Raw genomic sequence first — 15,166 nt, forward strand, 5'->3', positions numbered from 1 at the left:
TTATAATATTTCTACTTTTCTCTTTAAAAGATAAGCGTGAAACTTGAAACTCTTTTTCTTCCAGAAGACCCAGCCTGTAATCTTTCCCTCGGTATCTGAACATGTTCTGGCCACCTTCTCCTTCTCCTTCTCCTTCTTTTTCTTTTAAGTTTATTTATTTCTTTTGAGAGAGATAGACACAGTGTGAGTGGGGGACAGGCAGAGAGAGAGAGAGGGAAAGAGAGAATCCCAAGCTGGCTCAGCACTGTCAGATTCAGGGCTTGAACCCATGAACCATGAGATCATGACCTGAACTGAAAGTAAGACTCGGAGGCTTAACTGACTGAGCCACCCAGGCGCCCCTAGCCTTCTTTCCTTGTTCTGACACTGGCAGTTTTGAATCTCCCCCTTCCTCAAGTAGAACTGAATTGTAATTGGTAGGGCTATTTTTTGAGCACATGCTACCTCAGAACAAAACATGTACAGGGACAATAGGAGCAAAGGCAGAAAGCAGAAAGGCAGAAGTCTAGTCCTAATGTGGAACGGAAAACATGAGTTAGGCGACAATTTGAGGAAATTCAACTAATGCTGGATTCACTCTCCATTTCAGCACCGGGGTCAGCACTTTTACCGCAAAGGACTGAATGTTAAATAGTTTAGACTTTGTGAACGTGGCTTTTGTAATTGTGTGTATGAATCCACGCTGTCCCAATCGTATCATAAATATACACTGGGCATTAAATATGTTATTAGCACTTTAATACAAGCCACGGTGGATAAAGAAGCACTCTTTTTTTTTCTTAAAAGAGTTTGCAATTGAGCGAAGGGAAGAAAAGACCAATTCTTACAAATCAACAATGAAATTATAATGTGGCTCAAGAAACTCAGTAAAGTGCAGTCTGGCAAGAGGGTGTTAGTAGGGTCCAGTGAATGAGACTGAGGAGTCATGGAAAACCTGGAGCAGAACTCTGGCTGCGGGGCGCCTGGGTGGCTCAGTCAGTTAAGCGTCCCACTCTTGGTTTCCGCAAGGGTCATGATCCCACAGCTCCCGGGTTCACGCCCCACCTCCCGCTCTGTGTTGACAATGTGGAGCCAGCTTGGGATTCTCTCTTTTTGCTTCCCCCTGCTGGCTCTCTCTCTCTCTCTCTCTCCTTCTTTCTCTCAAAATAAATAATTTTTTTTTTTTTAAAAAGCAACCTAAAATTAAAAAAAAAAAAAAAAAAATTCAGGCTGCTGCTCAGATCCCCATGTGAGAGAACTCAATAGGCAAGCAAGGTCATGTGACTCCTGAAAAGACCTAGCACATTCGTGGAAAGGAAAAAAAAAAAAAAAAGCAGTGCATTACAGCTAATAAGAACATGACTGGCGAGCAAAAAATGACTGGGTTCAAATCACAGCACTGCCACTTGTCAGCAGGGTGATCTTGTCAAATTACTCAATCTTTCTCCTTCAGTGTTCTCATCTCCAAAATAAGAATACTGTGGCGCCTGGGTGGCTCAGTCAGTTGAGTATCGGATTTAGACTCAGGTCATGATCTCACAGTTTATGGGTTCAAGCCCCGCATCGGGCTCTGTGCTGACAGCTCAGAGCCTAGAGCCTGCTTTGGATTCTGTCTCTGTCTCTCTTTCTGCCCCTCCCCTGCTCATGTACTGTGTTTCTCTGTGTCTCAAACTATAAAAATAAAACATTAAAACATTTTAAATACAAGAGATAAGAATAATTATAGCTGACTATGTGATGGGATTATGGTTAGGATAGAATGTGGTGATATTTAGAAACCTTCAGAACAGCGCAGGTGCTTAATAAACTGTAAATGTTTCCTATTAATATTTCCATTACTATTATTTACTATTATTATGATGATCATTATCACTGTTATTAATTTATAAGGACACTAATATGCTTTAAGCCCTAGGTACATTGGTATGAGTTCAGAAAACTTAAATTCATTTTCTTCTGGATCTTTGTTTTGATTTTTTTCAGTTAGTATTTTACATTTATGTGGAGGGATCATTCTCTTTGTTTTTTCTTACAGAGAAAGAAAGAGACAGTGAGAGAGGGAGGAAGGAGAAGGAGGGGAGAGAGAGAGAGAGAGACAAAATGGAGAAGATTTGGGGTATGTCAAGATAGTCAAACATGCTGATCTCGAATATTCCTCTACCCTTCCTGCCAAGAACAATGATTTCCTAACGATTACTAACTAACATATGCAGCATATAAATGCCTGACAAACCTTTCCAGGATAGTTCTTTACAGAAAGGACTGCTGATTTTTCAATTCTAATATTAACAAAAGCACCTATTACTTGATAAAGCTTATTTTCCAGAAGCAAAATACCATTTTTGCATTAATATATTTAATTTTACCATTTGTGGAATTTGTATACCCACAGCTATATACTATACATAAATTGTCCAATTATCACTATAATGAGGAGTAATGGAAATATAGTAATAAAAGTTAACATTTGGCTAGGTTTTATTTTTAATATTTTTAGTTAGATTTTAAAGCTTGTATAGAATGATAAATATGCCTCGTAAAATAATACATAGATTTTTCTTTCTTTTCAAAAATAATTCCCTCTCAATAAGCAGTAAAAACCTTTTATGTTTTTCCAAATAATGGAATATTTGATTCGGGGGTTCTCCTTGTACACCAATTTCTTTTTCTGACCAAATCACTGCAATTTGACTTCCTCAAGGGACGATGTCCAACTCGTCACACAACCTTCTAGTCTATTTGAAAAATTTAAGTAAAATCTTTTGGCTTGTTTTCCAATTTGTGATGATTCTCTCTCTCTCTCTCTTTTTTTTTTTTTTTTTTTTTTTGGTGGTGGTGGGGAGGATGATTTGCATCACTCCATTTACATTCATTCTATAACCTTTCAGCTCAGCATCCAACCTCTCAGCCCAGCAGCCAAAAGCAACAACGTCATTAATTGTCAATATTGGGGACTGCCATTCAATCAGAAAAGACTTTGTAAGCATGTAAGTGGTGAGTACTATATGAACCATGAGAGGACTGAAAGACAACTAAATCATGCCTCCCGCCCTCAAAAAACTAACTACCTTCGAGGGGCCAGACTTTTCTAAAATGTATGCAAGCATGGGACTCGGTGCTTCCAATAGGTTTTTAATAATGTGCTTTGTGAGCATGACAGAGAGAATAATTCTGACTCATGATTTGACATGAGGGATGGCACTTGCATATAACATAGTGCATCATCATGGACGGTGGGCAACTGTAGACACTGATAACGTAACAGTTTGGTCACAGCTCTGTAGCAGAGGCTTGGACGCCCCTGTCTCCTGCCCCAGGACAAGCATTCATTCTTTAGTTATTTTATCCTGCTAACTAGAAAAACTAAGGAAAGGGATTCAGAAGGCCGGGAGTGAGGGGTTGTTTTAGTCAGCTTGAGCCGCTATGGCAAAATATCATGAACCGAATGCCTTAAACAGCAAACATTTATTTCTCACAGTTCTGCAGGATAAGAAGTCCATGATCAGGTACTGATAGATTGGGCTCTTAATGAGGGCTCTTTTCTTGATTTGCAGATACATCTCTTGATGTATTTGCACTTGGTGGAAAAAGTGACTACTAGTTTTCTGATCTCTTCTTAAGAGGGAACTAATCTCATCATGAGGACCCCACTCTCTTGATCTCATTTAAACCTAAGTTCCTCCCAAAGACCCCACCTCCGAATCCCATCATATTATGGGTTAGGGCTTTAATGTATGAATTTTGGGAGACATAACCATTCAGTTCCTAACAGGGATCCTCAAGGATCTTAGGATAATGATCACCAACTAGCATAAAAATATTTGGATACTTTAAAAACATTTCAATACTGTAAAAACCATAAACAGCCCATATGGATGAAAATAGTCTAAATATCAGCCCCCCTATGCTAAGATGGACCTGAAAATAGGAATAGATTTTAGCAGTTACATACTATATGAGGCTAGGCTTATTAAGTACCTTAATATGTCATCTGCAATTAGTTGAATTATATAACCATTTCATTGGATCCATACCATCACCGTAAATAGATACATTCCCATCTTGACATGCTGCTTTCAAATTGCATCTTTTGACATCTTCAGATCCTGAATTCTGATTAGATCTCCTCCTTCTCTGTCTACTTTCCTTGGTAATCTACTTTGTGCTTTTTGTCTTTCTCATTAATTGTGGCATAACACCCCAAGGTGATAATTCTAAGCACTCCTTTACTTCAGAAAGCTCTAGCTACAGAATAAAGAAGAGTGAGTCCTTTATTCTTAGTCCTTGAAGAACACCCCCCCTTCCCCACCAAATGGAAACTGCCATATTAACCCAGTGAAGCCAAGAAGGTTCACCCAATCTTGACGTTGAATTTTGGGTGATAGTAACTCAGAATGGATACGGTAGCCAAATAACTTCCCTCCTTGTTTTTTAACCTTAAGTGCAGTGTAATCTTACATTTTGCTTATATATATATTTTTTCTGTTGAAATAACTGGTGTGAATCTAAACACAATCACATCTTTTGTCTGTTTTTATTTGAAAAAATATGGCGGGAAGTACTTACTTTATAACACTAGCTCTGCAGAACCTATTTCCTTTCCATGTTCAAATGTCATGAATATTTATGAACCCAGAGATGGAAGCAGTAAAATAAAATAAATTGGCTTGAGCCAAACACTATTCTGTGATCTTTTCCAGTTCATTCAACCGACTGCCACTTGACCAAGACCTCACTCAAATGAACTTACACATTAAACTACTCACTGAAAAATTGATTTCCCAAATGTTTTCCAATTACAAAATCACACGGAGTTTCACAGAAGCATTCTGCAAAATAATCAGTATTGGTAAGACTTAATTTTGAGACAAAATTTTTAAAATCCAGTGCTGGCTATTGTCTGTTGGTACTCAGGCCCTCAAAACACTTCCTACAGTATGTTCTCATAAAACTTTACATTTTTGCTCTGAAAATTTTATGCCCCCTTCCTTGTAAGAAAAATGCACCCTTCTTTTGGCCATGTGACTTATGACACCTGTGGGAAGAATGTAATTCATGTTGCCATCATCAGGTGTGGCCATTTGACTTTCTTTTGTCAATGAAACGTGGGCAGAAATGATGCACGTCCATTCCAAGTGGAAGTTTAACTAGCCATTTTGTGTTTCTGCTAACTCTCTGGAACATTCCCTCCACCATGAGAATAGCATATCTCAAATAGGCCTGTTCTTTTGTATCGAGTTCCAGAATGAAGAAATATATGAAACCAAGGTTCATGAAACTCACACCTGATAACAAGCAATGTGAGTGAGAAACACACCAGTATATTTATAAGCCACGAAGATTGGTGAGTAGTAAATGAAGCATATCTAATAAAGTTGGTACTGAAAATGGGATGCTTCTTTCATAAGATAAGCCTAAACTCTGTGACACTAGCTTGTGCAGTTAGGGGGAAACTAAGGCCAAAACTGTTACTGAACATTTGAAAAATAGTCGCTCCGTGTTAGAAAGAGGCAAAATATTTTGTGGAAATTCCACCTATGACAATTGGGGCAGGTAACGTGCTGAATGAGTTTTTGTTAAAGAGGCTGGAATAAGTAGTCTTATGGATAAGACTCGGCTGTTATCAGGTGTATCAGGTGTATTTGCCAAGCTATTAGAAGAATCAGACTAACTTAGAAAAGAGTTGACTGGTTTGTAAGAAGGGGAAAGGCAGAGGATCCAGAAATTCCAGTGCTTGCCAAGTGGGAGATGGAATAGGAAAAAGATAAATTAAGTTTCAGTCATGAGAAAAGACCAAATACAAGATATGGCCGTTGGTGATGTTGTTAAAAAAAATAAATAAACAAGAAAACATTTTTAAAAAAGTAAAAAGAAATAAAAAAACAAGTGGCCTTCCTAATTAACTATTAAAATTCTTTTGGATGGCAAAACGTCTGGAGTCAAGAGATTGAGGGTGTGGCATTCACCCTGAAGACTGATAAATGCAAATAAACTAGATCATAATTTAGAGAAGCATGCCTCCAAAAAAAAAAATGTGGACCAGATTATTAAGACAATTATCCAGATGAGAATCACATAAATAGGAAGCTGGCAAAGTCATTGAGTGAATTATACTTTGAAAGAGAAAAAAAAAAATGACCAGCCTGAGTTAAAACATATTAAAACTGCTCGAGATGTAAAATAACCTTTGGGCTGCTAAGTCTCCATGGCAGAATAAAAGCTCAAGAAAATCTCTTAGGTATTAAATAATAACCTATAGTTTAAGAGGAAATAACCTTTAGTCTTAAAGAAAGCACTTCTCAGAGAGTGAAGTCAAGAGCAGAGAACCAAGCAGAGGGAATTCTCATGAACTGGAACTAAGGCCTCGTCAAGAAACACTTCCTATTCCCCAAATTATGGGCCATATCAAAAGCAAGGTTTTATAATTTCTATAGACAAGTAGCTGCTAACCGCCTCAGGTTCCTATTTCTGAATGGGATGATTGCAACTTTATCTGTGTTTTATCAATGCACCTTAAGTGTTTGGGGGATGAATTTTAGTTTTTTTTTTTTCTTTTAAAACTGTAAGTATCTTAACATAGCTTAATATAGCTGATGTAGAGACTGTTACAAGACTTTGTGTCTTTAGCTCATGGCTGAGATGGACTGGGGCTTTTAGACTATCTTCCCTGAGGAACAGTTTTGCATGTACTTCACATGAAAAGGAAAAAAAGAGGCAAGTGAATATCTGTGACCAAGAAGGTAGATGGCTACATAAAGTTGTCATTTCCAAATATGCTCTCCTCTGCTTATCTATGAGAAAAGCTTATATCTTTTCACAAATCATGTACATTTCACTGTCTTCCTTTGGGCAGGATGAAATTCACCAGCCACGGTGTGGTCTTGGCCGTATGACATGGTTGGCCAGTTGAATGACAAACATCAGTTAGCTCAAAGCAGAAATTTTAAAGGCCATTGTGCCCCCACAGCGATCGTGCTCCCACAAGCCATCATGCTGTTTTACCTTGTACCAAGAATGGGCTACAGCAAATACAAGTTACTCCTGCAGCCTGAAACAGTAGGCACATTGAGCAGAACTTCAGCCACCCCAAAGCTGCCGACCTGTGACAGAGAGAAATACACCGTGGGTGTTGTAAATCCCCAATATCCTAGGGCTGTTTGTTACTCTAGTATAACCTCAGTTATACTGTGGATAGCAGCAAGTTATTTAACCATTTTGTATCTTTATTTTCTCAATTGTAAAATGGGACTAAAAATAATACCTACTTCACAGGGATGTTAGGAATATTAGATGCACTATCTTTGTAAAGGCCTTTTTAAAAATGTGTGGCACAGAGTATATTCTATAGAAGTATTTATTAAATAAGTAAACAAATAAATAAATAAATGAATATTATATTCTCTGTAACAATTTGACTGTCCCAAAAGGTATTCTCTTCTTTTTTCATTAAGTTTGTCCTGAACAAACAATTCAATGGCTGATTTGTTAATGTGAAACGTGTCACTGTGGAGTTACAAAGTTAAAGTTTACGTTTCATAAAATCACCGATAAATAGTTTTAAAGGAAGAAATAATTGCAAATAATAGAAATATGAACAAGTCACAAAGAGTCTTAATTCCTCCATTTCTTGCATTTTATTCCCTGATGAACTGGCCAATATCATTGCCTTTGATTTCACTGAGATTTACCAAAAACACGTCTAACCACATCATGCTTTTCCTTTTTCTATCTTTACTGATTTTAACACACAAAAATGAATAACTTGTTCAGCAGTGTGAAAATTCTGCTGTTTCTGTCAGAATTTTGCCTCCAGAGGCAAGTCTGTCTACACTTAATCTTTCCGATTTCTTTGGTCTTCTGATCAAAGTTTCCTCTGTTTTTTTAGTAAATGCATCAATGGTCATTCTCGTTTGATGGAAACCAGTTCACGGAAAAATCAAATGTATCCTTCTCTCATCTCATTCAACTCTACGAAGAGTCACATAAAAATGGAATCCAGTTCTAGGATATCAAAGAACCACCAAGTTAAAGGAGAAATTGAGCTCTAAGGGATTAACTTCTTACTGGAAAAAAAAAAAAAAAAGAAAAAAAAGAAAGAAAGAAAGAAAAGAAAAAAAAAAAAAAAGATGCTAAAGTCCAAGGGAGGATAATAACCTTTTTAGTAATTTCCTTGTTATCGTTCTTTTTAGTTTTTTCCAGCCCATCTACATGACAAATTGCTTTCCGTAAATGTAGGAGTTTTATTTGTGTATATGTTTCAAGTTGTCATAAGACAATTGGGATTACCTGGAGTACCACAAAGAATTGAACATATAAAAACAATTTCTTCAGCATGTTGGTGTCCTTCTTGTCCTAACTATAAATTGGCTTACTATATGAAACTAACTTAACATTATCCGAATTTTTATCCCCCTGTCCAGTATAAATTCAAGAATATTGCCCTAAAACTCATCTTCTTAAAACTGTAAATAAAAGAATATTTGATGCTTATGAAATCAGGGCGTTTTGGGGCATCCATTAAAACGGCGCTTGTTTAGCTTAACCCTGCCAAAAAAGAGAGTAGATCTTTGAAATTTTGCCTTAAAAAACTTTTGTGGCCCCCACATAATTCAAAACTATAAAAATTTTACACGTTAGGCATCTTTTGTTGACAGGGGGCTTATCACCTTGAAAGGCACATTATTCCAGCTAATGAGCAATTCCAAGGGTAAATCTTCCATTTTAAACCAAACATGATTGCCCTCACAGCGCAATTTATTGGTCCTGGATCTGTTCGCTAGAGTCAGGCAGGAAATATTAAGTCACCCTTTTACATGGCAGACCTTTAAGCACTAAATATGCTACTTTGCCCTCCTAATTGCACTTTTCCAGAAGGAGTATCAGATGACAGTTAAAGTGTATATATAGCCTTTCGTTAATGAAAAAGAATCAGAGTGTCAACTTGATGAGCTATCTGTGTCCAATTTGGACCCTTAGGGAAGGTTTCAAACCTGAGCCACATTAATTTAATTAAAATATCATAAAATATTAGCTAAATAAGCCTCTAAAGTCCTTCAATTCACTTTTGATGTCAATTCAGTCCTTTAAAAATGTTTAGACTTCTGCATCTCTGCTACAGCGGCTGGATTTTTTTTTTCTCCCTCTAGCTGTCCTCAATATAAATTGATGGGGATAGTACACATACAATATTGTAAATGCTTCTTCCTGCGCTTGGACTGCTGGCCAAGCAATTTTTCCCCATTGAACATTGGCAGCGCAATGTTATTTCTTTTATGAATTTCCATTTTTATGAGTTTTCTTTGCAATTTGGCCTGGAAAATGGGAATCCTGGGAAGTTCTAAAGGGTCTAATAACCAGGAGCTTTGGAATTTATCAGGGACAGAAATGGTGCTCACTCAAATGAAAGCATTTGTATTATCGTCCTCGTCAAAAATAATAGCACACGCTGGCAGGCGTTGTTTTTGACCAGGCAGTGTAAGTAAATCTTGCACATAGAGAATGCTTGGGGGTTATAGATGCAGTAAACTTTTGAAATCAAAGCATCTCGGATAGCCATATACTTAGATTTTAGAGGTAAATTTAAAATATTACTGGGGCACCTGGGTAGCTCAGTCGGTTAGATATTTGACTTCGGCTCAGGTCATGATCTCACGGCTTGTGAGTTCGAGCCCCGAGTCCGGCTCTGTGCTGACAGCTCAGATCCTGGAGCCTACTTCGGATTCTGTGTCTCGCTCTTTCTCTGCACCTGCCACACTTGCTCTCTCTCTCTCTCTCTCTCTCTCTCAAAAATGAATACACATTAAAATATGTTAAAAAACAAAAAAAGAAAATATTACTGGCCAACACTATTATATTCCTTCTCAATCCCTCAAATAGGTATGATACTATAGTATACTGAAGATTCACCAGTGGGAACAATTTCCAAAAACAACCACCTTTATGAACATTTCGGATCTATTTACACTATACTGTTCAATACACTGGTATAGGTAGTAAAGTATTTCGCAACTAACTTTTCAAGAGAAGTAAGTTGAGTAACTTAAAAATCAAATTTATTTGGTTTCAATATTGTTTTCAAAGCAGTTTAATAAATGTCACCCTTTACAATGAAAATTCACCCTGTACAATGTCACCCTGTACAATGAAATTCAATCTTTAACCAAAAAGTTATATTTATGTTAGTTTTAATATGTGTATAAAAATGTTTTACTTATTACCTTCTCAATTATTCGTAAAACTTCTTCTAGTTTTAGAAACTTCTATGCCTTTATTACGAGGACATTTACTAGAGAAAATTTGCATTTCTCCACCTGGGGCCCAACAAACCAACTGCTTGACTACTCAGGAAAAGTGATGCATCTTGTATTTTTTAATTAAAGTTTTAGTGTGAATTGATTATATAATTAATACAGGACCAAAGTGTGATGTTAACTTTTTATATCTTAAAGGGAATGTTGGTTCTCATTTGCACTTATAAAGGCATGCTTTCCAGAATAATTGCTGGGACAGGCTTTGTACTCAGATTACATAGTAGTTCTGAACTCAAGTCTAAATATAAAATTTGCAACGATTGCTTACTTTTGAACAGGATTGGTTAATTTTAAAATCTTGTCCAGTTCTGAAAGTCTAAGATTTTTAGAAATTTAGCATCAAAGTGTGTATGAGAAGCAAAGGTAGAAGTGCAAGATAATGGATATGACAATCAAAATCAGAAATAGCTATAATGCAATGCAAGACTAAGGCAGAATAGGGAATCATTGGGTTTGGATATTTAAGAAAGGCTTCCTGCCTGCCTTCCTGACAGCGGGCAGATCTGTGACAGACAAAGCTGCAGAGCACCTGGAAAGAAGGAAGGTAAAGAAGGACAAACAATTGAGAAATTGACAAATCACAGGGGGTAGAGATAAATTTAGGTTTAAGGTATGGATAAGGAAGTAGAGAGAGAAATATCTGGAAATTCTAAATGGGACCATGTTTAGGGGGTTATTAAACTGTGAAAAGAAAAGTTTGATTATTATGTATTAGACAACGGGGAACACAAATAAGAGAAATATGATTACGACTTGAATTTTAAGCTGATTATTTTTTTTCAACAGTAGAGAGTATAGCATGAATGATGAAAAGAAACCACCGCCACCAGCAAAGAAGTCTAGTGCAATATTTTAGAAAAGAGCTAATGTTGAAGAAGGATGTTGGCAACAGGAGAGAAAGCAAAGGGAGAGAAAGGGAAGAGAAGTCTGTCAAATTCCTTCTAGGTTTTAGGCACTCATTGGCTGATATAGTGATAAATTTTATTATTCTTATTGAAACAATATGAGGTACACTGAGATTCATATTATCACTATCTTTGAATAGATGAAGATATTCACAAAGATTTTTAAAGAATTTGACCAAGCGTATGTATAAGTGGCAGGATTAGTATTGGAAACAAATTCTAGATTGGAATACAAAATTTAGAATGATTATATTATTTAACCAGAGAAGTTTTTTTTTTTAATCTATGTTGTAAGTTATTCTTATATCCACCCACCCCCGTATTAATTTACAACTATGGGTGTGTCTAACTTGAAACACTTTCCTAGGTAGTTCTTACATGGTCCTCTTATTTTTGTGAGAAAACATGTGGAATCTTCAAGTTGTATCAATTGGTATGGAAAGACAGAAAAGAAGATAAAGTTGATATAAAATTTGAAAAGCAAAGCCCTGTTTCTTCAAACTGTGCTGCCATTATTAACACATCTGGTAATTTCATGAGGATGAAGTTAGTTTCAAAAAATTAGTATAATCATCTTTGAATAAGCCAATTTGAATATTGACAGATGATCTACCAGTTGGCTTAATATAAAACAACAGAATCCACAATAGTATTAAAGACATTTGTTGGAAGATACTAACTTGCTTATAGAAGGTACATTAATGGACATTTCAGGTTCTGAAGGCCTACAGAGGCAGGGTCTATGGTCAATGTCACTGTTGAGTTTCTCTATAGACACCCCTTAATCCCTCTGATTTGGTAATGCTAATGCTTAAGAGTGAACACAAAAGTTTTGTCCCTGTCTTCTACAAACAATCAGGTATGTTCATCAGCACATTTAGAAAAATTCAATTATTACTTCTCACATGACCATCATTTCATTTTACTCACCTCCAAATCTTCGGTACATCTGACTACCAGAACATGCATCACTATGCTGCATCTGAACTGCAAGTGATTTGGGGGAAAAAAAAATTCTTGACTTGTAACTCAGCAGGGCAAAGTTCAAAGTGAGGATTATTTTCAAATATAGACAGATTGTTTACTGACATTAGACCACTGCAAATCACGAATGTCCAGTAGAGCCCAGGTCTTAATATTGGCCAAACATTATGAATATGTACAACGTGCACACTTATTCCCTATTTAAACTTTCAAACAACAACATGCACCCTAACAAATGTAACACAACTATTCTTTATATAAATAAAAAGTGATAGCCATTGCTTATAAAGAGGTCAATTCAGCCACTAAATCTACAAGTCCAAGACTTCTGAGTAATATCCACTCCTCCTATAGACCAGTCAAAGCGGAGTCTTGATATTTTTTAACTTACAGGCAAAATAAAGTTAACCTCTGTGCAATATAGATAGTATATAAAGCAGAAGAGGAATTAAAGAGGGGTAGATGTAACATTTAGATAGATGGATAGAGAGATGGAAGGAGAGATAGATGAATTAGATAAGAAAGAAAGAAAGAAAGAAAGAAAGAAAGAAAGAAAGAAAGAAAGAAAGAAAGAAAAAAGAAGAAAGAGAAAGATAGATAATAAGAGATAGATAATAAGATAGACACCACATTCTTTACTTCTGCAACTGATTAAAAGACTGTAGTCCATACTGAGATTACTTTTTAAAATATATATAGCATGTTCATTTTGCTCTTGGCTAGTAGCTTAGTTGGTCAATGTTGTTTACCTGGAAGGGTTACTCAAGACTAAATTTCGTAAGGGAGTTCCTGATTATTTTACATTTATTGTGGGGCTCTTACTATCCATTAACTTTTCCAAAAGACATGGGGTTACTCAAAGTCATCTCAGAGGAACTTGATGGTCATTTCTAATCTTCCTTCCGAGATCGGGTTAACAAAAAGTCTACATACTTGATAATAAAAATCAATTACCCAGCCAACACAATAATCTTTTTTCCCCCCAGTGCTAGAAAGTCTGAAATAACTAAGTAGAAGTTTTAGCTGTCAATTAAATGAACTTATGTTGTGTAATTTGGGTAGTAAAAACTGGCAAAACTTTCCAAATCCCAGAGTTATAAAGGTTTGAATATGAACAGAATTATAGATAGTGTACCTTTGAAGTTTTTGATTGGGTATCAATATTTATATTTTATCAGGGATGCAATCTTGATTTGGTTTACTCTCTTGATATGAAAAGAGATACTCCAGAAATTCCTACATAGTTGTTTATACCATCCTATGAGTCAAAAAGTTAATGTGGATACAGTCAATTGCTGATTATATTTCTTATATTTCTTCTAAGCACACATTAGAAATTGAGATATAACCACAGAAAATATAGACCAATTATGCCATTTTAAGGAACTTTTGGGCCAAACTCCATTTACCACCTGACCTCCCAAAACCTATAGACTGCAGTTGTGCTCAGTTAAACCAGGAATGCGTGTTAGTTCAGAATCAGTGTCAGTCACTGAATATTCTGTGCATTTGGCTCTTCTCTGGGCACAATTACCCTAGTTCCAGATGCTTTTGGAGAAAGCTAGCTGGAAGGTTTACAGAATGTTTGTGCAACAATGTTCCAGACTTCTTCCTCGAGTTTATTCAAAGTTCCCTTTTCCAGATTGCCTCCTAGAAATTCTCGTGAATCACTGACTCTTTGATAATGAAACTGTTAGATCTCTTTGCATAAAAATAATTCTTAGAGATTCATTTTTAGGTTCCATTTCCTTTGGTGCCAAGTACAAATGCTAAGTTAGTCACAGCCAAGGATCACTGTGGATTGGGTCATTCTGGTTGCCATCCTGGTTCTGAAACCTATTTACATAACTACCCCACTTTGCAGTGCTCAATGCTGGTGGTGGCCAGGTGGGTGTAATTACCCAAGAACATTCCAGAGGCACAGTGACAGAGGCCTCTGCCCCCTCAAAGTTCATCATCTCCATTAAAATCATAAAGTCAATTTCAAGGCATCACCTACCAACTGTATCTTTGGCTTCCAAAGGACAGAAATGCCAGCCTTTCTTAATGATGCTAGCCTCACTGAAAAGTGTTAATTCCCATTGCCTTGATGAAGAGAGCATTTTGCTTGCCCTCGGGAAATGCCAAGTGGGTTGTACATGCAAAGTTTATCCTAAAGTATTTCTATTTCTGTAACTCTTCAGGCTCATTTTAGACTATATCAAAGAGTCTTTGTTATCACAACTTATTTACTAGGTAATAAAATAAACTCTAGGTGGCCAAAAGCAATTTTCTAAAGTTATTTTAAGAAGCTCACAGAGTCTCAAGGAGTATGAATCCTTCATGAGGATTTGCCAAATCATGTTGCCAGATTTAGCAAATTAAAATACAGGGCACCCAATAAAGTTGAATTTCCGATGCACAACAGATACGTCTTTTCTGAAAAGTAAAAGTAATATAATATTCGGGGCATGTGTAGAGTAAGAAATTATTATTTATACGAAAGTCAAATTTACCTGGGCATCCTGCACTTTAACCAGCAGCCCAACCAAGCACGTGTAAGGTTTGCTAATTACAGCATATGTCACTGTTTCTAGGCACCTATAATACAAATTAAAAGCCAAAACCTCCACTATTGTCTCCCTCGAAGAACCAGATGGATTTTACAATGCACTTGTTAGAAGATTTATTCTCTCATATTACTCACTGCTGAATCTGTTTTGTTAGTTCATCTGGCGGTGGATCCGAAGTTATATGCATGAATCCCAGTTTTATGGGAGCCTGGCAATGCAAGTTTTCTGTTTTCTGCCTTGGGAAGATAAGATTCACAAACTGGACGATTAACAAAAGAGAGAGGGTGTTCAAAGGCAAAGGGTAGCTAAACAAGTGAATGTCAACCACACTCTGCACCTGGGAGTTGGAAATGTGAGTCTAGATACATTAGTCCATGAGGTGCGATGAGAGTGAAACATTTGGAACACAGATATCTTAAAGTTAAATAAGAAGTAA

The sequence above is a fragment of the Panthera tigris genome, chromosome B1, assembly GCF_018350195.1.
Source record: "Panthera tigris isolate Pti1 chromosome B1, P.tigris_Pti1_mat1.1, whole genome shotgun sequence".
Lineage (NCBI taxonomy): Eukaryota > Metazoa > Chordata > Mammalia > Carnivora > Felidae > Panthera > Panthera tigris.